The sequence below is a fragment of the Sander vitreus genome, chromosome 21 (genome assembly GCF_031162955.1).
Source record: "Sander vitreus isolate 19-12246 chromosome 21, sanVit1, whole genome shotgun sequence".
Taxonomy (NCBI): domain Eukaryota; kingdom Metazoa; phylum Chordata; class Actinopteri; order Perciformes; family Percidae; genus Sander; species Sander vitreus.
In genome coordinates this window covers 19,331,160-19,353,034 of record NC_135875.1, presented here as the reverse complement: position 1 = coordinate 19,353,034, position 21,875 = coordinate 19,331,160, and the positions used below count along the sequence as shown (strand labels likewise).

Genomic DNA, 21,875 nt, shown 5'->3' with positions numbered 1-21,875 from the left:
CGTAATAACTCCTGAAAATAATATCCATCTCGCAAATGTATTTGTCTCTGCAGTCATCTCAACCACCGAATACAGCGACAGGAAAATAATACGGCTTTTTTTTTTCCTGTGAAGAAATGTGTCGCGGTGTTGGTGAATTCTTAAAAAAAACAATGCACCACTAAATGTTGCTAAAATGCGTTATATTACTGCGTTACAGCAAAAAGGAATACATTACTGTAATTGCGTTACTTTTGTAACGCGTTACTCCCAACACTGTCAGTAAACTACAGTGGGCAATACAGCACCGTAAAGAAAAGATCTTTACGACAGCAGGTGTGGTAAAAACACTACTGATTTTGTCCAAAATGGCCGCTAGAATCAACACAAACTGAAAGCCACTTTAATCAAGGAGTTAATTACCAAATTGTAATAAACATTTGTGAACATGTGAGTTTCATTGCTTGCTAAGAACATTAGGTAAAACTAATGTCACTTTCATTTGTAATCAAATTAAATTTAAATCATCAATCATAAAAGTTACAACTTATATTAAAAAGCCATATGCTTTAGATGAAATGAATGACACTAGTACAATAAAAGTCTGTAACGACAGTTTTTTTTTATTGGAATGGATCACAGACACAATACAGCCCTGCTTTATTCTAGTTTAGAGAAATGCCAATGCAACAAACTTACAAAATCAATTCTCCTTTATGTTCTCGGCATATTAAAAAACATTAATTGCAACAATGCCAGTTCAAGCTTTTAGGCATTAAAAGTGAAAAGTATTTTGTATCAAACACAATCAATAAGTGTAACCGTAATTTGAACTTGAGCATGCAATAGGTTTTTAATGTTAAGTTGTGTGGGCATGATCAGTTAAAATCAATAGCATACAAATGAAAGACAATGTCGAGTGTTTGAGTGAGTTATATTTGTTTTCAAGTATCTCTAATGATAACTTAAGTGACTGCAAACTGTCTGGTGAAAAAAGAAATCTGAACGCAACAAACTTTGCAGGTAAAGAAATAGAAAAAAACACAATAACTGAAAAGCAGTGGAGAACCCAATCCCACTGTCGTATATAACAAACTCAGCATTTACAATAAATATTCCACATTTACAATCAAGCTTACCCGCTCTGTTTACACTTAAATACATTATGTACATGGATCGCCCATGTCCCTTATCTTTCTCAAAAATTGCACATTATCTTACACATATCATTTAACCCACATTCAAACAGAAGCATTCAACTGTCATTGATTCACAAATTAATTACACTCAATTCGAACTCCTTCCTCCTCACAAAACCAATTGAAGAGTAGCTTTGCAAAGCCCGGACAGCTTCTTTGTCCCATGTGAGTTAAGGCAAGTAAAGCAATAAAAAGATCAAACGCTTAACTTTGAAGGGAAAATCCACCCTGAAACGCTTTCACACTGTTCAAAATAAGTTGGATTTTATTTCCTTTCAATCCTCATAGCCTATCAGCTTGGACAGTCCACCTCCTCAGTGCCTAGAAAGTCCCCTAACATGTGGTCGTGTTGACCATAGACAGGCTCTAAATAAGGATGCCCGTCCTTACAGTGCATTTGCCTCAATCTTGGCTCCATATGAGAGGCTTGGATTGGAGCCTTCTGAGCCATGGGAGACAGAGGCACCGGTACAAAGCTGTGGTAAACAACCAGAGGTTGGGTCAAAACTTCCAAGGGCGATGCCTGAGGAACAGCACCATCTGGCGGCTGGACTGGCAGCTGCACATAGCTTCCTGTTTCAGGATCAAAGAAGGTTTTCGTCTTGACTTGTACAGGCATGTCTACAAAGAAGTACTGCCCAGAGTCTGGATCCTGGAGGAGTTTACGTTGGGTCATAGGAAAGGACTGCGTAACGATGGCGTGCTCAATGCTAGACTGGCGAGAAAGCTGGCTGGTGTGGCTTGACTGTCGGGAGAGGGTTGAAGGGTGAGGGTTAGGGTTAGGGTACGAATCAATACTGTGACTCCTTCTGATTGGGGTGTCTATGCTTGCCTTTTCTCTGGCTCTGCCTCTCTGCTGAAGCTCGTCCATGATGGATTTTTCAATGCGCTGGGTCCTCGGATCAAACTTCTCGTTTACTGACGTATCGGCGCTGGGCCTGCGCTCCACTTGATCTCCCAAGTATCTATCAATGCTTTGTGATCGGTTGATTGGCCTATCCGTCGTGGGTCTCTCGCTGAGCTGAGCTTTGTACACAGGTACATTACTGATGACTCTATCACTACTGTATGGTCTTTGCTCTGGCTTATCACGAATGTGTCTGTTGCTGCTGCGGCCTTGCCTTTCTGTTGCAACACTGGGTAGTGCTTCGTTGTTCTCGGTACTGCTTACCACAGAATCATGGCTCTCTCTCCGAGTCTTGTGACGCATGTGGGTTCTGTCGTGATTGTGGTTTTCACTGCTATGGCCTCTTCTTTCACAGGGTATTTGCTCACTCTGGTCATCACTGGTTTTGCCATGGTGACTTTCACTGTGACGATGACTATCTGTGGTCTTTTCTCTGTGATTTCTCTCACTGCTCTCGCTACTTCGACTGCTGCTGCTTTTGTGCTCAGGTTTGTCACTCTTGTGTCTATCCACCCTGTGTTTGCTGCCGCTTTGAGACGACCTGTGGGAGGACTTCTGGGCCTCTTCCTTCTTCATCCTTCTATTTGCCAGCTTTATGGCTTTGAGAACAGCCTTTTCAGATTTGGGTAAGACAACTGGTGGTTTAGGCAGTCCTGTTTGGCTTTCATTACCACTGCAGGTGGACCCAGACCGTTCACTGGGAACCTTTGACACTTCAGCAGTCTTTCCCATCTCATCTGCGGTGTCGGCTGTGCTGGTTGTTAAACTCTCCACACCTTCAGATGACGGACTCACCCCAGACAATCTATCTTCCTCCTGTGGGACAGTAAGGAATCCTCCAGCTTGTGGTTTCTTTGGGTTTTCACTTTGCAGATTCAAAGGAGACAAGAGCAGTGGAGGTGAACTCTTCGATGGAATCTCTTTAGGCTTGAAGATTTCATCTGGGATAGGTGTGCTACCTCTGCTGGCAGGTTCATTGGCCGGAGGGAGCTCTGGATTTTCCTGTACTTTATCTAACTCCTCTCTCCTCTCTGAACCGCTCAGACTCTCTCTTGGTGGCCATGGTTGTACAGTCTTTATCAATTTATTACTCAAAGTGATGTCTTTGACTTTAAATAAGGCAGGGATCCCCAAACTAAGTGAGAAAGTATTGGAAGGTGACATTGGTGTCGGATTATTTTCATCATAAGTCACGGTTTGATCTGAGGTGGTGTTATCCCTTTCTTTGCTGTCCTTGTGTAGTACTTCTGTCTCTTTTTGAGGAGATTTTATCTGTCGCTTAACAACCACCGGCTCACTTTCATGGTCACTTAAAGAATAATATTCAGCTTCCGTCCTGTCCGAATCCTGTTTTGTGTTTCGTGAACTATTCCGCGTCACCTCATCAACCTCCTCCTCCTCCTCGCCAATCAAGTTCTCCAGAGAGTGGTAAACATTTGACTCGGTCTCAGTATTTCTGTTCAATGTACTCTCCACAGAGAAGTAGGAGGATTTTGAGGACAAGCTGGCTTGGTCAGGTGGGCTCTGATTGACACTTTTACCATTTACTAATAGTAAGGGTGATATTATATCCCTGTGTGTTTCACCAAGAGCCTCTGCATCCACATTTATTTCCTCAATAGCTCTATTCATTTTGTTAGGTTCTTCTGCCACTAAATTATTAGTTACATTGTCATCTGGTGTGTTTAAATGGTCTGGTCTTAAAGGAGCCTTCCGCTTTACCTTGGGTGTTTCCTTTGCCCTGACATTGCTATTTTCAAATATGGCTTCCCTTATGGGGCTCATATCTGCTTGCAAGTTAATTGCTTTTTTTGCATTTCCTTTAAACTCTGGTGAGAAACAAAATCTATTTTCAGATTGTGGGTATTTTGAAGGTAAAGTAGAATCACATATAAGTCCATCAGTTAGTGTAATAGATTTTGAATTTGCTGTATTTACCACATCCCATCTCTCTTTCACAGGACTTGTGTCATGTTGACTGGATTCTCTTGTAGACTGGTCACTATATACTTGTTGTTTTCCTGAGCCTGTACTCCTCATCTCTTTTAAGCGTACCTCATCATTTTCACATTTTACATCTTTGTTAAAGATATCCTCCTCTTCTACATTTTTCAAACTATCTGTATCCTTAGAAACACTTCCATCTCTTCTACTGCCTCCCTTTTTGCTCCTAGGAGGAACAGGAGGAACATCTCCCTTTTTGCCATCATTTTGGTTCACACGATTCTCTCCACTCTCTTCAGAAATCTGTCTCACTATGTTTCTTAAATTCACCTGATCTGATTCGGAGCTTGGATCATCAATTTTGTCAATGCCAGGTAACGCTAACCTACCACCTGATCTGTGAGTCTCAACAAGTCGAGGTTCATTTTGCGACAAGATCTGTCTCATGTGATTGTGGTCTCTAAGATCACTTAACCTCTCTTTTAAATCTTTCTCTTTTAGTGCAAGAGTGCTGCCATTTAGTTTCTCCTTGGCCTCTGTCATAGAATCTTTCATGGCGTTTTTACGTTGCTCTACCCTTGTTACATAGCTTTCATCAGTGTTCTCATCAAATATTGGATTTGCGTCCTGCTCTGTGAATTTATTCTTTCTCTTCTGCCTGTCTGAGATGATCTCTTCAAGTGCCATTTTGGCTCTGTCATAATTATCATTTATAAGTGCTTTGTTTACTATGACGTTGGCATCTATCTTCGTGAAAGTCTCCTGCTTGCTCTGGTCCTTCTCTTTCTGTGCAAATAGTTCTTTCTTAGCCGTTGTGTTCCCTCTCATAGACAGCATGCCCTTCTTAATGTTCCTTAGCTCCCTTGAGATCAAATCATTCTTAGCCCTCGCCTCCTCATCTATGTTAAGAACACCTAATTTGTTCTTCGCGTTCTCCAGAACACGATCGCCAAGCCTTGCTCTCTCCAGCTCTTTCAAAGCATGCAAATCATTAATTATATGCCCACTATCTCTCATTTCTCTGAGTGGCATCGTCTCCTTATCCACATCTATTCCTGTGTTCACATTCAACTCGCCTTCCTGTAACTCCTCTCCTTGTTCATCATCCGACACTGCACATCTCTGATGTTTTATGTAATTATTCTGTCTGGCTGAGAATAAATATTTGAGTTTAGCCTGTTTCTGGACAGATTCATTTTCGTTTGGTGATAAATTTAGTTTTGCATCCTCCGAATCCCCATTAGTGAGCTTGTCATCATTATGTTGTTGCTTTTTGTCAAGAGAGAGTTGAATATCAGATTTAGCAAAATTTCTCTTTGGAACTGGCGGGGGCTCTTTCTTGACATTACCTTTTTTGTCTGCCAAGGTTGCTTCATTTCTACTTTGATATAAAACATTGTTGTTTTCTGGTATTGAACTCTCCCTCTTGCTGCCAAACATTTCTTTTGAATAGGCAACCTTGTTATATATTTCTTTCTCCCTCAGTTCTTCTGTGTCTGAAATTGGCTTATTGATGCTATCTGACTGAGTTGCAGATAAAGCTTTATTTTTGGCTGCACTAATTGCTTCCCTTGCTGCTCTGATCACATCCATTGTACTCATGGGTTGGCCACAAGTATCTTTTTCCTTGGAGCAGAAGTCTTTTTCTTTAATGTCTTTCACAGGTCGTTTTGCTTTGTCTGGTACATTTGGTGCTCTTTTCCCTACTGATACATTAGATGACAACCACTCTTTCTCAAGTGCATGGGGTGAAATTATGGGCGAACGATCTTTGTTGACATTTAAATTACTTGGTGAAAACCCGTTGTTTGTTGGCAGTGCTTTTGGTGAGAGGTCTTTATTCAGCGTGAGTGGTGAAAATTCATTTGCCTCAGTTGGAGGGACTAGAAGATATTTCATAACACTGTCCACAGGGCTGGCCTTCTTGTACAAATTCAGAGATGGGTAGTTTTGCTTTTTAGCCTTGGGACTCTTGGTCTTTTTTAATGGTGTGAAGGGGGAGATGGGATTCTCCTCACCAAGACTACCTGCAGCATCTCTTTTGGTTTGCAAGAGATTTGATAACAAATAATCATCTGAAAGAGGTCTATCAGTATCATGCTTGGTAAGAGCAACAGTTGGGGTGTTGTTAGATTCCAAAACAGGACTGCAAACTGCATGCCCATCTTTTAAAATAGCAGGAGTGCTTAAGCCTGATGCATAGCCCTCAGAGCCAGCTTGTGGATATTTTAGATGATCTGATTGTGGAGATTGGGTGCCACCCTCAGGCACTTCTAATGTTTTGAATTTCGGAGGGCTGTAACGGCTTTTCACCCTTTTCCTGTTGTCTTTGAGGTTGAAAAGGATGCTCGAGGCGAGTGATTTGTAGCTGTCCCGCTTGACTGGAGGTTCAGGGGTCAGTTTGACCTCAGAGAGTGGTCTTTGTGGGAGGTCTAGGGCAGCGGGCGAGAGGATAGTTTGGAGGATTTCTGATGTTTCTGTCGGTTGTCTGGAGGGAATGAGGGGAGTCATCAGCTGGCAGATGCTGAATGGAGTTGATGCCAAAGAGCTGACTTCCTCAACCGCTTTCACCTCCACACATCTAGCTTCCTTTTTGAGCAACCAAAGACTTTCATCCAAAGTTTTTGAACTGTTTTCCTGAGGTGGTATCCCAGGCTGATTGACTGGAATTACACTTTTTGCCCTGGACCTGTTGCGCCTCCAGGGGGCAGCACTCCCATCTCCTCCGTCTGATGAGCACCTTTTATCAGCCGGAGTGGCTATGGGCTTTGGCAGAACCTTTGGGGGAGGAGGGGGAGGGATGGGTTTAGGAGCAGTAAGAGGAGGGGCTGCTTTCTGACATGACTGTGCCTCCTCTGTATGCTGAGTCTCTTTTCTGTGTGCCTCTGTCAGCTCCTTGTAAAAAGGCAAATCGTACCATTTAGGGATATTATCTGTGGGGAGGATAGAGGTTTCCTCTCGACCAAAGGGGAACTGTTTAAAATCTCTCCATGATTGGAAAGGACTGAACTCACTGTGGAGGAAAAAGTTTTTAATGTGAAGTTTCCTTAGTTTGACAGTGGATTTCCCATTTTGGCTCTTTTTGAATTTCTCAGAGGGAAGGGCAGCATCTTTGCCTGCTTTGTTTGGCGAACCGTCAACAGAGCGATGCCTATGACGGTTCTTGTAATGTCCATCTGTGAGATTGGTGTGATAATCCGAGGAGAAATCCGATAGCTCTCTTTGGATGCTGCGAAGTGCAGACTTATCCCATGATTCCCCGTTAGTGTCTGGCATACCTCCATTTTTTATTAGCATCCCCTCACAGCTTTCCTCTGTAGCACTTAATGCCTTGAGGAAAGACGATATGTGGGATATATTCTTATGTTGTTGCTGGGCATAGTTCTTGTCTGTTTTGTTTTGCCCTTGCTTTTTAGATTCCTTATGAGTCTTTTTAAGAGGCTCCCCCACCAAAGGTTTGTGGCAGTTGAAAGGTGAGTATCCATACGAGAACTCGTCATTGTAGGCCGCATCATCTCCGACGCAGAGACTTCGGAAGGCCCGATCGGTGAGAGTGCTGACCTCGCGATCGGTCTCGTCCATCAACAAGTCGGTGAAGTCGTTGGGGAAGCGATGGTGGAGCATGCTCCCCACCCGATGGCTCATGTGTCGCTTTTCCACACAGGTCATGATGCCAACAGCTCTCTTTCTGTCTCGTGCATCACCTGTCTTGCTTCCTCTACAGCTCCTGCAGCTCTGCAGCTCCGTTGGTTTTCGTCCAGTCCAGAGATGTGTTTACTTCCTAAAAACGAGACAGCGAAGTCAGTGTTTAAATGTTGTAGTTTTAAACCAATATGCCCACTCACACATTGTAAGTAGTTATCATTCCAGCATTTGTACAGTTCAAAAACTCACAAAAGGTTCTTTGATGATTACTATGAAAGGTTTTGAACTCTGTAGTTTCAACGATGACCTTTGTGTACAAGACATGTGCCGTGCTGTAACTATGCAGGCAGCAGATAAACAATTCATGCCATGCACTTGGCTATTTTAAGCACTGTATGGTGTCTAAGGTGTGAGCACTAAGCATACTGTTGGTGGCTATGAGAACTAATCCATTTATAGGATGCACATTTTTATTGTTCATGTGTGCATTTCAAATCGAAGACCCACGCTTCACATTGGTCCATTTCAAATGCAATCATATACAGTATTTTTCACATTTAATAGGTTTTTGTATAGACAAATCCTCTGCAAAGCTACAGAACAGTGTTGATATCCTGCAGGTTTACACCACAGAGCGAGGGAAATACACGTAAATCATGACATCAGTCACATAGCGCCTCAGCAGCAGCTGCTCTACTGTAGCTTACTTTAGCTATCTGGGTGAGGTCTTAGAATAGCTCATTAACCCATTTATATGTCCTGACCTGGGAGCATAGCCACTGGCATATAACACAACTCTTCAACTATATGCAAAATCATGACTCTCCTTATAAGTAGATGAGATTGAGACAAATATAAACCCAGACATTCAGCGATTCAATGATGTCTTTGTTTTTAACTGTGCATTAAAAGTGTAGAGTTTGAAAGCAGTTTTGGTTGTCAAGACATTTATGTTCACAGTCAAGGAGGATTTGAAGAGAGTTTTACAGTCAATAAGACAAATCATTATTAATATAATTATTACTATTAGAAGCTAACAAACCAGGTACATTTTGACAGAACCTAGTGACTTTACTGTATCTTTAGCCTGACTTGGAGAATGTTTTGGCTTTCCAGGACACTTTGGCCGCCAACAGTCTACCAGCTCTCATAACCAGAGATCAGTTAGCAACTACGGTACTTTCCCAGCATCTGCTCGTGTATTTATACCCAAGGTATGAAGTAGCCCAGATAACTGTACTGTATATAGGCGCAACCATTGGAACATAATTTTCTATTTTCCTTAAAGATGTGTAAATATCGGTGTATATGATATGACGCTATACATGTGTAATGATTTTATAGCAATACAATCCTGAGGCCCTTGTGCTGTAGGTCTTTTTGGACATTAATGTTAAGCCCAAGTCTAACTTATTATAGCTTATATTCTGCTTGCTGGCCCTCAGTATTTTCCATGTCTTTGTAAACATCCTTATAATCACACTGCTCCCTCACCTTGGTGATGGGTCTTTCATGCTGAGTGTAACAGCCCACTCTAGACTGTAGTAGCAAACAAAAATCCTCAGTGTAGACTCCAGTGCAGAATCACCTGCTGAGAATAAATTCTAGTTAGCGGTTGTCATTTAATATGAAAACAAAGTATTTCTCTTGAAGTTGAAGAGACAAAGAAAAACTCACCAAAGTGAGTCAAGCCCTCAGATCCATGTCCAAATGCACTGGTGTGGCCGGGGTCCTGATAGCCAGCTCAGAAGATACCAAAATAGACGCACAAGTCGGTGTGGCCAAACTGAGCCCCAACACAGAGCGCAGCTAGCTAGCTCACATTGGAATAACCAGTGGGTGTCGAGTGGCAGGGCAGCAGGATGAAATGGACACTGTCATTGGTTATTTCTGTAACTAAGCAGTGAGGGCTGATATGCTCTCTCATTGACCCTTTCTTTACTGTTAGGATGGCATCAATATTCATACTTTGAGTCTTTGTAGAGACAATACAGACGGGTGGGGTGTACTTACCATCGACTAACATTTAGCTTCTGACTCATTTTGCCTCTGTCACCCAGGTAAACAAGCTTTTGGATATAGCCCATTGCTTCACACAACTCCAAATTAGAGCGACGGTCCCTGAAGGGAAGATTGGTAGCTGGAGGTCAGGTGTATGTCTGCTGACTGATATGACTTTGACGGGGCTGGGCTAATTCTTGTTGTTCAAGCTTTGTTTACAAGGCCGTGTTGTGGACATGAAACTGTGTGTCTGGGTAGTCTAGTTTTAGGACCAATGCAGCTGTTGCTGCTGTGATATTAAGCTGAAATGGGGGGGCATTTTGTTGACTTGTTACCCTTCGTGAGTCAGAGGAAGTCAATGGATGAGGTCACATGTTAAGCTTGATCCTGTGCATTCCCTAAATGGATAAAGTGGAGTGATTAATAAATACTATGTGGCTAACTTGGTTTTATTTGTCATGAGAGAACAATATGCATAGCCCACTGCCTGTATATCGCATCACCATCATATGTTACATCTGTTGGACACAAAATGAGTTTTGAAAGCATAAAACACAATTTCTGTTAAGTCCTTCATTGGACACAACGACAACTCCATGGCCCCAGCAAGGTATTTAAGCTAGTCTATTTCTGTCATGTTGTATTTCAAAAGGTAATAGCCTGCCTGTCTGCCGACACTGACATCTGCACCTTCCACACTTCAGCTACAGCCAAATGCTAAGCTTGCTTGTGAGTTGACTACCTTTAGGTGGTAACACATGGAATTTGTCTGCAAAGAAATGGACTTGAAATTAGGCAATAATGTTTATTTTGAATTGACAAATATTCTTAACTTGCACAATGTATTTGTTAAAGTGCATGAATCAGGTTAAAAAGGTCATTAAAACAGTTCTCCCTTGACTTGCTTACTTTTTTCAAAGGATATAATGATTGCACTTGCAGATCATGTAGTGTTTTCATTTTCAACGGGGAAAAGTCCTTGCATTGTTTTGTGGAGATACACTTACTTGCTAAGCAGTGTAGGCATATCATGTTGTAAGCAGAGATACAGTAGGCTATGTGAGGGCATTTCCCTTTTACTGTCTAGACTCGTATCTTGCCCAGAATAAGGCCTCACATGAGCCTGCCCCCTCCATTTCTAGCCCTTTTCTCACCTTTCTCTTTTTGCCTCCAAACCTCAGACAGCAAATTAGACCCACTGCTTATGCCCTAGGTCCTAGCCACAAAGCTAACCCATGCTATATTAGGAGTTGAAGTGAAATTCTGACCAAAATCTAACTTTTAAGCATGAGCAATTGTAAACTGTAAAACTGTTTACTTGAAAAGTGGCTGTAAAAAGTTTGTCGATTCATCATTATTTGTGAATAATGTAAGAAATTACATTTTTGAAATTCAGTTGTTTTTTCTTAGCCAGCAAGCTAGCAAATGGTTTATATGACCAGACATGGTCCTAGGCAAGTTCGTAATTTAGGCTAGTCATTGAGTGAACTGAGATAGTATGACCCTGTATTAGGGCCATTGTAGGTAAAAAAAAAAAAAAGTGTAATGTTATTCAGCTGGGGGAGGGGGTAATATTCAGAGAAAAAAGCAATTTCCTAGATTAAAGTAGTACATTTACAAAGAAAACTTATAAATTTTTCGTAAGAATCTGTAATTGTCGGAGTCACAAATTTATGAGGAAAAGAAAGTGTATAATGCCTGCAGTTGATAACCTCATCAAATTATACTTTTCAATTGGATTTATAGCAATAAGGAAATAGGTGATTTAAACCCAAATCACCATATTATCATAAGCATGTAGACTTTATAGAGACATTGCTGTTAACTGGGCATATTCAGAAAAAAACATACTGATTTGGATGATAGCATTTGTGCATCAGGAACTAAATTTCTGACTATAATCTCACAGAATATCCAACTTTTTCTCAGAATATTATCCCCCACTCTGCGATTTTCCTTACCTACAATGGCCTAATACGGCATAGTAGGGATAGAGCTGATCTGACCAATAAAAAAGCAGGAGAGGCTTTCTGAAGTGTGCAATGCAAGGCACTTTTTTGCTTGAAGCGCCACCTTTGAGATTTTAGAATAAAGCTCTGTCACTATATTTAGCTGACTGTGAGGAAAATACTGAGCACACAGGTGGACAGCAGAGACATGGATTAGGCTATCTTTTCTACCTTTTCGTTTATCTGTTTTTATCTTTTTCATTAGGCTTGCATGAATACATGGATATAAACAACGCAGATAATATTTTATAGTCCATCACATTCATAAAAGGTTTGACCTTTCATGCAAAGACAACAGTAATTTTTACCTGTCATACAATGAGAATGGCTTTAAAAGCACAAAGCAGACAGAAAGGTTAATTGGGCAACAGACACCAAAGAATAAACTTCAGTACACCAGGGTCAGGACTCAGTCTTTGTTTGTGCCATTTTGACTGACACCCACATGTGTTCTGTTTGGCTTTAAAACCACAGGGAGCCAGCAAGCAGCCTGACTCATGCTCCTTCATGCCCACAGAGAAGACAGACAGACCCACCCACCCACCCACGTATGGATATACAGAAGATGTGGTGACAGACAATCATACCACACAAATTGTAAAAAAAATCTCTTCTTTATGTTAATGCATCCTGCATCCTAGTGGTCAGTGGACTGGACAACTGTGTTTGCAATTTAATCATCGTTTCCTGTGCATGGTGAAACGAAAGTGTCAAATAAGTCACTGTAGAAATGAAGCACATATGTTGCATTCATTTTTAGATGAAACTGTGTGTTTTTCCCACAAGTAGTAAATGTGTTTTGAAATGTACTTTTCTGATTTCATAGGTATACAAACTAAAGAGGAGCCTAGACTGCAGCCTCCAGTTCCAACATAACATAACTTTATCACACAGTCGTTATTTGCCTTGTGTGAGGGGAGTAATGACAGAACAGCAATAACTGATAACCCCCGAGGACTGATACGCCCGGCAGCTGACCAATCAAAGGAGAGCATTCACACGCTGCGAATGCAGTTACATCATCATCGCATGAAGAAGTTGAGATAATAAACATGGTCGAACACTAACTGCCAGAAAACACTATCAATTGGATCCAGTGTAGTTTGCGTGAGCCAAGACCTTGACCTAATATTTGACCTGATATTTTATTGGCAGTAATACATCTGAGTGCCATTATGGCTGCCGGGGTTACATCTGACCCACAAATCTTTCTACCCAAACCACAACATCATTCACCTACATCTAACAATCTAATCAACAAGCATCACTGCCAACCCTTAATATTGCTTGCCATTCAGGAGGTGCATGCTGAAAATACATGAAAGAATGCATGCATTGTTGAAGCGCTTGAATTCTCATCTGAAGAAATGTGGGGGGGCCCTGCATTACAGCAGCTTACAGGACATTGAACAAAAGTCAGATCGATGCATAATCTTTTCATCGCAAAGCTTTGAAACCCACAAGCTCAGGAAATGGCTCATCATTAAAAACATGTATGCAAAAAAGACTCACAGCACTTCCAAGAAGTCAGTGAACTGCACAGAAACACCACACAAGATGATAGCATTTCAGATGTATGGTGGGTGTTTGTCAGCTGTCATCACAGCTGTCCTTATCACTGGTGAGTACAATGGACTTGTATGTTGTAGTAAATAATATTTATCAAACTTATACAGATGTATTACCTACACATGCTGTGGTGATGATGATAAAAAACCATTAGATATCAGCAAGGTCACCTGTTGTACCATATAAAAACTATTCTTCTATATAAGTGTATAATTTATAATTACAAAACAATTTACGAAATTACAAAACAAGGGTTAAAAACAAACTTTGGTAACTAAGTTATGTAGCTAATCTTACGGCTAGCCTTAGCTAAAGCCAGTAAAAGTAAAGAATTACTTGAACTTCCCCCGCTTGTTGACTTAAAAAAATTAAATTTTTGATGAACAGAGATATTGGTATTTCAGTTATTTCACAAAACTTAATGGAGTCTTAGCTTAAACAAATAATGAAGGAGACTATAGCCCTAGATAAACTCCTGTTAAGCTAGCAAGCTAAGTAGATCCCAGGAGCTGCCACCTCAGCTTTTGACTGGATGTCACAATTTGGTGTGGTTAAGCTACTTGTAAATTACATATTTAAATGTAATAATTGCTAATAAATGTAATATATTGATTTTAACATAACAATTTAAAAAAAGAAACTGAGAGACAACTGTATGACCAGGCATAGCCTAGAGTAGATAAAGCTTTTAGCATAGTAAAGTATGTGGAAATGTCAAGTTCAAGTTAGCTATTAGCCTTTAGCTAGCAAGTTAAGCGTGTAAGCTAACCGGCTGTAAACGTTCCAACATTATGGTAATAAATGCTGCATTGTATGTTACGTGTGATGGAGGGTAGTGATTTACAACTACAACAAAACAGACACATTTAAATCCTATAAGCTTCAAATAACAGAGTAGTTAAATGGAAAAGAAAGCTAAATTAACTTTTTTCATATAGACTACTGCAAATTGCTTTTATATTCCCTGAAGACCCAAAGGCAGGCTGCAATATGTATACTGTTTAGGTAGGATAATGTGTAGGTTCTATTCAATGATTGTTGGGGATAAAAATAAATCAGTCTTAAAGGCATAACTTGAAGGCTTTACAACCTTTTTTATGGTTTGTCGGCCAGCCTGAAAACTTGAATCCCTTTTTTCTCTATTTCAATGCTTCTGTACTTGGGCTACTGCTCTCTGGAAGTAGCCTATTTTATTGAGAAAAAAATCAAATCAATACATTCAATTCAATGTGTTTTGTGTTGCTGCCAATTTCAACACAACCATGTTAATGTGAAATAATGTGCAGTAATCTGCAAAATCTGCAAAACTTGTATTTAAAACTTAATTTCGGTTGTGAGTTGAAGCTACGGAGAGCTGTCAGACTGCCTATGCTCTGCTTGCTGGACGTGACACATTATTTAAGAGGTCGAGCTCTGGTCACTGGAAACTTTATCTCTCCCAACACTCAGGACGCGTTAAGCTGAAATTACCATAGACTGATACATAACACATAGATTGTCCCATGACGAGCCACAGGTTCAAACCCCTGCAACCAGCCAACATTTTGAACTCCTGTTTATGACCGACAGCAAGTGTACAAAAGCATCCCCGAGGGGAAATGCATGTTTCCGCCCCTGCAAGAAAATCAAATCAAATCCTACAATATGTTCACAGAAAAATGACCACTTAAAATGTCACAGGTTATTCATTTTCTAGGTTTATTGATTGTCTGATTTCTGCTGAACCTGCACTTACCGTACTTTAGTTTTTATTTAGGATCTCACATACAGTAACAGCAGACCAGGTCCCAGAGCTGCCAGAGGAATGGGACTGGGGTTATAAAATGTAAGATTTGCTGAGCATGTATGCTCTGTTTCAGCAACACCCTGCTCCACTCTCAGTTACAGTCATAACTTACCACCCACGGTACCACTCCTCTGTCGTTTTGCGTCTGAACCGGAGCAGCTGTCTGGCTCAAGGATATTTTGGCATAAAATTGGATTTCTCTTTCCTATATTTTGCCTTGCATGTCCACAACTTAATATCCCACTCTAGCCACTAAGTTGTGTGTGACGCAGAAACAAACATGGATGGTGGATGTAAGAATGACTGTCAAGGTCCAATAATGATCACATGGAGCTTATGTGAACAAGCCATTAAGCATGTATTGATCCTGCTCTTTTTCAAAGTGGCATTTCATAATCTTTAATCGAAATTCATAATTCCCACACTTGCATACAATAAGCTGACACATAAAGTATTAACACTCTTCAGTGGACAGTCTAGCTAGTAATCTAAATATTCACTTTTGTTTTTACACCGTAAAATAAGTGCTTTAGACAAACTTAACTTAACTTTTCAAATCTGCTCATCAATTCAGTTTAATATACTGTACTATAGGATGGTTTGCCTAGTTGTTTATATTTCTCTCAACAAAGATCCCATTTTCCATAAACGTGATTGATTTGGTCACCATTGATATACTGTATTTTGTTCTTAATAACCCATTTTTATAGTTTTCTCTTTCTATCATCTAAAATCGTTTTGCTCTTGTGTCAATTTCTTTAAATGCTTGCTATCTTGTTAGGAATATTGAAATAAATTAAATGTCAATTAAATGTTTTTGTTTTTTTTTAAAAGTGCAGGGCTTCACACTGGTATGCACTGGTATAAAGCCTTTAAGTGCACACACGTGGTTAACGTCTCCAACCCCTCTAGGATTGGGGTGAAATGGGAGCAATGACCACTACCGAGGTGTCCTTGATCAAGACATTTACAATGCTACTGCCCCAGCAATGTTTAAAAAGTACTGCAGAATACTGCAGGTGCATTAAATCTTCACTTCATGATCACTATTGTGCAACTGTTTGTACTGGCAGAACACTGACACTGAGCTTGGCCTTATCTGATGTCAACATCACTATGATGTTACCTCCTTCCTGTCTCTTACCACAGCCTGTTTCTGTGACCTGAAACTAATTCACAGAAAACAATTGTTATTTCAGAGTGTCTGCTGACTAGTGTGAGAGGAGATGGAGCAGATTCTACAGAGAAACTAGGTGGGTCAACAGGCTACGCTGAACACACAACCGCTGTGTCTTCAGTCTCAGCCTTATTGGAAATTATTATTATTGGTAAATTCCAACGAGTCCTTAAGTATAGGCTCTGTTGTTAGACTGACAACATGGTCCATGTCGCATCTGTTAAAGTGCTCATATTATGCTTTTTGGCTTTTTCCCTTTCCTTTATTGTGTTATACATCTTTTTTGTGCACGTTATAGGTTTACAAAATGAAAAAGCCCAAAGTCCACCCCCAAAGGGACTTACCATCTCCAACAGAAAACACTGTTCACAAACTGCTCCAAACAGCTCTGTTGTAGTCCAGCTTTTACTTCTGTGACGAACGTGCGTCACTTTGTAACACACGTTATAATGCTCGCCTAGCTGCTAGCGTGGCACGCCCTCATACTCTGCTTCTGACTGGCTAGTAGTCCTTACCTAGCTACTGCGCATGTGCGAGTCCCAACAAGATGGAATAGAAGTGTGATGTCTCACTCTGTAGCTAAAACAGAGAGCTCAACACACAGGGTGAAAAGAGGAGCTGCAGCAATGTGCAGTACAACAAAAATATGGTGTTTTCTGAAAATTAAACCAAATAAACCTGTTCTGGTAAAACCTCTAAATACAATTATGAACCTGAAAATGAGCATAATATGAGCACTTTAATACATTCATTCAGCAACAATACTAAAATAATGCCATTGTAAATGTATTTGTGTTTATTACATTTTTAAGTAAAGTTGTTAGAGCAAAACCATAAAAAGTCAGTTTGACTAAATTACAAAAAGACAAGAGAAGATTACTTTACCCTAGTGTTACCTAAACATTCAGGCGGGGCTGGTTTTATGTGCCAGGGTTTTGCGTTCTATTGGTATCTGAAAAATCCAAGACATATTTTTATTGAGTAGGTCAATGGCTCCCAACCTTGACCAAGACTGCTACAGGGGGTTGCAGGATACATTTTAGGTGTCATGAGCAGGGACAAATGCAGGATTTCTTTAGGTGGGGTGGCACAGGGGGGGAACCAATAATCAGTCAGGTTGATTTATCTGAATACTGCATTGAAAATCGGCTTAGAACTATAGGAAGTATTGGATAGGATTGAACAACACAATGTAATTCTGCTAAATAAAACATAACATTCATTATAAATTTAACTTGTTTTCATTTAAGAAAAAAAAATATATACAATACACATTTATAAACTTAGTCTGCCACTTTAAAAAAAAACAAAAAAACAATTCCAATGCTGGTTCCATGGTATCAGAATTTTGGATAATCATCATGGAAACATTAGTTCAGTTCATTGTTTATTGTCCTCGTGGGGAAATTAGGTTGCAGCCGAAATCACAAGGCATTTTTGATAACATTAAGACAAGAAAACAAGACAAAAAAGACATGTAGACATCACTACTCATAACATAGACCAGGGCATGCAGTTGGTTGCATGGTTGAGTATGGTTCCAGACCAGCTGGGAAAACAAGAAGAGAGAAATAAATAAATAAATATAACCTTGTTAACGTACAGGACCTTCATTAACTATTTAATTCATTAAGGAGTTTTGATAGCTGTTTGCCTTTCTTAATGTTGTGTTTGTATACATGCACACACACACACACACACACACACACACACACACATATATATATATATATATATACTCTAGCCCAATGGATTGGTCAGGGCACCGGGTGGGTGCCACCCCGTGGCCCAGTCTGTCTTGTTTGTAAAGTGAATATGCTTCAGATATAAGCAGGACAGCCTATTTGTAAAAGTGATTGCCAGTGTATTGTTCAAGAAGTCAATTTCTCATGAGAGTGTAACCCCCCCCCCCCTCAGTGATTAACTGGACGTTCCAGAATCAAGTTGCAAACACTGGTGATGCAATACAATTTTCAGAAAGACGCATGATACCATGACTGAGAATTTTATCATCTACAAAGTAAACAACTTGGGAAATACACACGCACGCACGCACGCACACACACACACACACACACGTTTAGCGTGTCAGGAGGCCTGAACATGAGCTGGCATTACTCAAACTGATGTTCTGTTCTGTCACTGTATTGCGTTGCATCTTGTTTGTTATTGGCCGTGTGATGATGCCTGTTGGTTGTTTTTGTTTCCAGAAATTAAGTACGCTTTGATCGGAGGTGGGATCGGCCTGTTCTTGGCTGCTGGATTTCTTATTTTCAAGTTCTGCATCATCAGGAAGCATTCCGTGATTACAACATAGGTGAGGGGATGGACTGTGAGATCATATTACACACATTTACTATCGTGATTTGCGAACTGTACGATTGAACAACTTTTTTCTTCTTTTTAGATTTGCCTAAATTTCTATTCCTTACATTGTCGCCGTCGAGTGAAAACCTTGTATGTCCAAAACCTTTGCTTTTCAGGAAATTATGAAAGGCTAATGTCAAAACATGTTATTAAGCTTTTTTTCTCAGAAGAAATCACCTCGTCACTGTTTTAAATATCTGTAATGCCTACAGACAGACGTAAAAAGTGACCAATAGCATTGTGTATGAAAAAAATGAAAATGATGAAATATGGAGATACAAGGTGTCTGCCCGACAGCGACGATATCTAAATCACATGTCATTTAGAAAGTTGGATAGAATATGACACTGTGCTTTGTCTGGTATATTAACATCATCATTATATGTCAAACTGTTCTTCCCTACAGATGGGAGCATGAAGAGACCTTTAAAGGTAAGATGTTAACCTTAAAGACTGGGCCATAATTATAGTACTGCTAATTATTTTTTTCTGTCCATCATCCAAATGATGTTTTCTAACTTTCTTGTATTTTGTTAATTGAAAGAAGCACATTTGTATTAAAAGGTCCAAGTTCCCATACATAACCTTTATTTACTCTCAACTACAGACCATTCCAGCCAACCAGAACATCCCGTGGCGGCGGTGTCCGATGACCTTTAATGCTAAATGTCAGGCACAGTGATTTGCAAGTTGATGTGAACCCTGCAAACATGGCTACTGGGTGAATGGTCAACCAGGCGGCCTATCGTCTCCTCAAGTTTTGTCGCTCGAACCTAGATCTGCTTTACGCATGTAATTGAACATCAATAACGTAGCAATGTGGTTTTCATAATAAGAGTCCGTCTGAGGACTTATAATAATGCCTCTTTATTTGGGTGTGGAGTTGTATTGTCTAAAACATAAACAAGGTGTCAGCCATTTAAAAAAAAAAAAAGCCTGAATATGTGTGTATTTGTGTTATGTTTCACTCTCTGAGGAAAATCGAACATTATTATGACACACATAATGCACATAGCTCCACTCAGCAGAAAACCTCTGGACTAACAAGCACTTTATACATTTTCCACAAGGGGGCGATATTTACCACCAAGAAAGAAAAAAACATATCTTAGACAAACTGAAGTCCAGTTTCACATCTGAGCACCAGAGGAGCCTTGTAAACAATTATTTGTACTTTGATGACTTGTATTTACGTCAGAGCATAAACTAATGGGACATTTAATCATATCTAGATAATGATGTGTCCCAGTTTCCCTTAATAAAGCAACATGACATGACATGCCCTTAATAAAGCAAGCCTGACGTGCACCTCTCGAAAAATGTTACTGCACGTCGCGGCGACGCACGTCGCTCGGCCGTGGCTTTGTAGTGTTGCATTTCCCCCGACTCATTTCCTGGTTCTCCTTCTCCATAAACAACATGAAATCAAGGAGAAGGTTAACTTTTCCTTCTACATATTTCCCACCTTGGTCAGAAAGAACAGGGGAGTGACTTTGTTTCTCTCACTATGACTCTAGAGTCTCGCTCCCGCCATCACTCTCTCACTTCTCCCTCGCTCTACCACACACCTCCGCAGAACCATAAAACAGCCTTTAATCTCAACTGGCATTTCTTTCTGTAGCACTTTTGCCACTTGCAGGATCTTTCTGTATTCAAAGAAAAAGTGTCAGTGGTGTGTTTCTTAGAATACAATAGAATAGACGTCATTGTCATTGCACAAGCTTGTGTACCACGAAATCTGCTGTGCCATACCTGAAAATAAAAGTTCGAAAAGTAATAAATACACAAAAAAATACTCTAACATTCACTCGTTCACACAGTTATTCCAGTCAATAAATATTTGAATATGCATTTTAAAAGCATGGAAACAGTATTGCATGGGTTGTATTTTTGCACATCTAGTTCATGACACCAAGGTGGGGAAATGTTTGATTTTGTTCAGTTCAGTGATGGCTCGTGGATAAAAAAAAAAAACTGTCCTTCAGTCTGGAGGTGCGAGCTTCTACACACACACACACACACACACACACACACACACACACAATCAGAATCAGAAAGGGCTTTATTGCCAAGTACGTTTTTTGCACATACAAGGAATTTGTCATGGTGTTGTTGGTGCATGTCACACATTCTCTAAATATAAGAAGAGTAAAAAGAATATAAACAATATAAGTATAAACATATAGACACAGTATGTATTAATAAAGATACAAATAAATATAAAATAAATAATAAAATAAGTTAAACAGTAGTAAAAAGGAACGCTACAGCAGAGTAGGTACAGTAGCATGTAGAGCCAGAGGTGTAGTCTGTAGTCACACACACACACACACACACACACACACACACACACACACACACAAACCCTCCCGTTCCACCTCTCCATATGGTACAGAAAAACATAGACTCGCATTTCTGAACTATAAGGTAACCAAAGCTTAAGCTAACTATCTGTGTGTCCCAAGTCTATACATTATACAGAGAATACAACTATAATACTGAGAATAACACATCTAGATTATAGAAATATTTGTACAGTAGTCAGACAGTATGTTAAAACACTTTCAACGGAGCAGTGATGAAAGGCTCTTAGCCGTTCTGCAGACAGTGTGTTCTTTGCCAGTGTCCGTAAGAAGTACAGCCGCTGCTGAGCCCTTTAAACCAGGGCAGAGGAGTTGATTGTCCATTCGATGTCGTCCATTGATGTGAGTCCCCAGAAACTTGAAGCTGGCGACCCTCTCCTCTTCCTCTCCCCTGATGGTTAGTAGAGCATGGTCTCTTGCTCTCTCTCTCTATTCCCACCAAGCATTTCATTAGACCTGCACTGTATGTATCATGGAATCATAGAATATCGGGAAATAAAGCTCACAACTTCAGAAGCACTTGGTTAGGTTCAGGAAAGGAGCATGGTTTGGGTTAAATAAGTACTACGTTTGTAACGTAATTTAAGTTACGTAACAAAGTTCAAATAAGTCAACGCTGACTTTTGGTTTAACCCTCTGAGGTGTAAGGGCATTTTCACATATCTTCTTAAATTAACCTTTTTAAGGTATTTGCATATAACTGATCCCCATGTGTTTCTTATCAACATGTTCAGAACAAACTCAGCTTTCCGTAAAGTGATGCCCACATTTATTTCAAGAGCAACTTTCACGTTGGCTTTTTTCCTCATATCTCTTTCGAAAACAAACCTTGACTCATGATGTGTTGTATGTATTCTTTTGGTGCTTGAAATGAGTTCACCAAAGTCTTAGGTTGTATATGATTAAAGGTGCTCTAAGCGATTTTTAGC

The 21,875-nt window shown here is 40.1% G+C and overlaps 1 long non-coding RNA gene across 1 annotated transcript; it reads left to right on the top strand.

The window, feature by feature from the left end:
* The first annotated feature begins 13,166 nt into the window (after positions 1-13,166).
* On the top strand, positions 13,167-19,538 carry LOC144536180 (uncharacterized). The gene is made up of 5 exons (XR_013503729.1): positions 13,167-13,305; positions 16,239-16,292; positions 18,427-18,533; positions 18,990-19,015; positions 19,191-19,538. It is a non-coding gene; the product is annotated as an uncharacterized LOC144536180 (long non-coding RNA).
* The last annotated feature ends 2,337 nt before the right edge of the window (positions 19,539-21,875 follow it).